Below are 3,942 nucleotides of genomic sequence, written 5' to 3' on the forward strand. Positions count from 1 at the left end.
TTGCCAGGTATTCAGGTGGCTGACAGCGCGGTTCGGAACTCCACAACTCTACATGAGCCAAATTCAGTCTCCAAATGATACTTTCCCCTAGATGCCCACATTGGCACCTACATTCAGAGGAATACATTTGAGACTTGAAAACTCTCTCAAATGATCATTGGGAGCCCAATGAAATTTGAGCTGCAACAAATTCATCACCAGCGTTTTTCTGTGTAAAACTACGGAATACTATGCTTAGAATTGATGATTAAAGGACTGTGCAAATATATATTGTTTGAATACACGTGTGTACATCGAACCTACAATATACTTTAATTAATACTCTCCTGGGGAATAATTAAGTTTATCATTTACGGTCTTGACGGCTTAATATTCCAGTTTTTAATTTCGGGAAAACAGGGGTTGAATCACCCGTACTTATTTATCCATTTGGAATTCGCCGAGCGAAATCAACTAATAAACGAGTAAAGGCACCTACAAGAATAAACATGGCCGAAACGAGCTATAGAAGCCGCAACCACCCAATACAATGTCGCTGCCGCAGAGATCGACGTCATGGCTACGTGCTAATAGACGGACTAACTGCGTGGCGTTTTAAATGATTTTAAACAAGTTAATAATAGTTATTAAATGACTGTAAAGAAGTAAAAGGGATTAAAAAAATGTATAGATGTATAAGGATTTTCCAGAACGATTACAGTCTTTTATCATTTTTATTAACCTTTCTCTTACGTAACCTTTCAAGAAGCAAAAATAATCGATTGGCCTCTTTAAACTTAAATACTTTCGCATTCAAAAATTATCATCTTCAAACTCGTATGTAATCAATACTGAGCTGTCCACTAAGTGGTAGAACCTTCTAGACATTGACGTTACCGACTGAGTTAAGACCTAATGCTTTAATAGTTATTAGTCTGTCGGAAAAAAAATCCTAAATATGAAACTGCAAACGCTTCTGCAACACCATTGTTATAAAATCTAGTACTTTCCTCCTATATCTTTTCCCATTTTCCGTATTCCTGTTTATACATAATCATTTGTGGGAATTTCCTCTTTTTATGGTCTATTTCTATGGTAAGAAAACTCGATGAATAAAATTAATCGCTGCGTAGGTGAGAGCCGAAAGTTACAAAAATAAAATTTGTATATTATTACTGTTTAAACTATTAAAGCAGCAATTTTGCAATTATTTGAACAATTTAAAAGATATTTATACGCCAATTTGTTAGCTGTTTCACAGCATTTTTAATTGCTAAAATGTGAACTCTTTTGAGAATTTTGGGAGATTGTTTTGATTTCTACAGTTTTCCAATACTTTTACTGTACACAATGGACCGACTTACTACGAATTTTTAAATGTTGACGTTCTCTTTGAACTATAATACGATTGACGCCGAAAATTACCTCCAAGATGTTTGTTCTGATGAAGGCCCAGAGATGAGGCCTAAACGGCAATAAAAATGAAAATAGGAATTTAAACACGATTTCTCTTTTATTACTATGTATCTAAAATTGATTGTAAGACCGAGAAAATTAGTGGAAAACTTTGCTTTCTCTCGTAGTTTTGATTATTTTGAGCAGTTTACTCAAGCATTTGTAATCGAAGATATTTTTTTCGTTCGTGTGAAAACCGTTCCATAATACGGCCTAAATAAGTCCTGGGATATTAATGTCCATTGATTTGGTATTTGAAGTTCTTAGAATAATAAAATATCCATTCGAAAATATTTAGTATTGTACGATTTAAAATCAGATAACAGCGAAAGTGACAAATTTGAATGTTACGTAATATTGCGGTTTATTAACGCTGTTTGAGTTTTTAGTTTGTTTAAACATTCGTTTTTAGGTAAGTCACGAAATGAACTTCTTTTCTAGAGGTTATTAGATCTTTAATTAATGACAAAAATAAAAAAATCTGCCCGCTGTGCGGGCACATTCTCATAGCGCTTCACGCGGGCAGTTTGCTGATTTGAGTGCGCCTATGACGCGCGACGGCTGGATCTCGCGATTCGCGCTTAGTAATAAAATAATTTCGTGCTACGCGCTCCAACATTGTAATTACTCCACATTTGTAAACAGACATTTTCAAATTAAAGGTCAAAGCATCGACAACTATAATTTGGTGATTGTGAATTCTCTTTTGTTAAAGCTCCTTAGGCTTTAACGAAGACATTCTCCTCACGTATCTCGTGCTTCGCTCCCGACTCTGTCAAAAATGTATTCCTTATTCTGCATTTAATTTTCTTCTTAGCTATCCTAAAAAATGTAGCATGTCAATAAATTTATATTATGACAATTCATAATATGCATTGGGATTTATTAAAGAACTTATAATGAGCTTACTTTTTCCCATATAAAATCAATGGAAAATTTCATGGTCTTTGCGCCACCCTAAAATATTAACCGATTTGGCTAAAATTTTGAGATTTTTTGGGACATTCGAACAAAACTTGGAGGGGTAAGAGCAAAAAAAACCGACAAGTGGAAAATAAGACCTTCCTATTATGGCATGCAATGCTGCCACAACAATGGCAAACATTTCGACTTTCAAATTAGCAGATAAAGGGGTACAATTCTGCATAAAGACAGTAATTTAATTAGTCGCAATTTGGTCACCGATAACAGCGGTTTTCGCTCATTTTATCTTTCTCTCTCACTCTAGGGTCGGTACGCTCCCTTGCAGCCCCACCCGCACTCTTTACTAAAACTCCACTCATTTCTGGGTCGGTACGCTCACAGCAGTTCCGCCCTCTCTTTACTCATTTTCATTTTCAATTTCCATTACCTTGCTCCTCCTTACCAGACGTATGTCTGGTAAATCCAAGAATCCTCGCCCCGGCAAGCACACCCGAGTTCGCCGTTACTTGGCCGCTCTTCGAGACGCCCTTCAGGCATCCGGCTTCCCTCCAGTGGAAGACCTTCAACCCTCCTCCTCCTCCTCCACACACAAACTCCCAAAGCTATAGTCCGGTAAGTAGTCTTCCTTCCTGACTCCCTCGGAGTCCACTTTATCCGGCTCTCGGTTTCTTCCGCCGCTTCTTCGGGCCTCCTGGATAACTCCGGGCGTTACGAAGCTCCGGCTGCCCGGCACCTACGGGTACCCCGTCCCCTCGCAAGCGCTTTCGTGTGGACGATAGCGATGATGACGATGTCATCATCCTAGATGAGGACGAGCTTCTGCGCTCGCCTCCGGTGCAGACAAAGCGACCTTGCTGGGGAGCTTAGACGCGGCCTACAACTTTAGGTCCAGTCTCAAACTGACGACGGGAATCGACTGGACACTTTCCTGCAATCCAACAACAGGAGCCTTCCCGTCCGAGGAGAGATCTAGGTACGAGAATCCTAAGCCGGGGTAAAGTAGCCTCTGCCCAGGAAGGCACGAAGGGCTCGCCATGCCCGAGAAGACGTCGGAAGTCGTGGTACAGTAGCCTCTGCCCAGGAGGGCACGAACGGCTCGCCACGCCCAGGAAGACCTACGCATCGCAGTCATCATCACCATCGTGGTGAGAAGCCCTACCTCAGGAAAGGTACTGACGGCTCCACACGATTCACCGACCGAGCTCTCACACGCTCACGAACGATCAGCCACTCGCCTTGCCTGCTCACACATCCACGCATCTACTTTAGATCAAGTCGGGACAACCACACACCCCGGCTTGTATCAAAACACTGAAAAATAAGTTTTAATGCATTTTAAGTAAAAAATAATATCGTGTTTTGAAAGAGAAGGCGATTTCCTTGACAAATGTGTTGATATTTCAACCGAAAATATTTCTAGTTTAAACCAAAAAAAGCTGAATTCAACGAAAGAATATAAATTTTCAACCAAGGATAGAATTAAATTTTCAGTAGAAAAATTAATTTCCATAAAAAATTTTCAGCAAAAAAGTTAAATCCAGTAATAAAAAGCTATCTTTACAAATAAAAAACTTTGTTATTTAA

The sequence above is a fragment of the Belonocnema kinseyi genome, chromosome 6, assembly GCF_010883055.1.
Source record: "Belonocnema kinseyi isolate 2016_QV_RU_SX_M_011 chromosome 6, B_treatae_v1, whole genome shotgun sequence".
Taxonomy (NCBI): Eukaryota; Metazoa; Arthropoda; class Insecta; order Hymenoptera; family Cynipidae; genus Belonocnema; species Belonocnema kinseyi.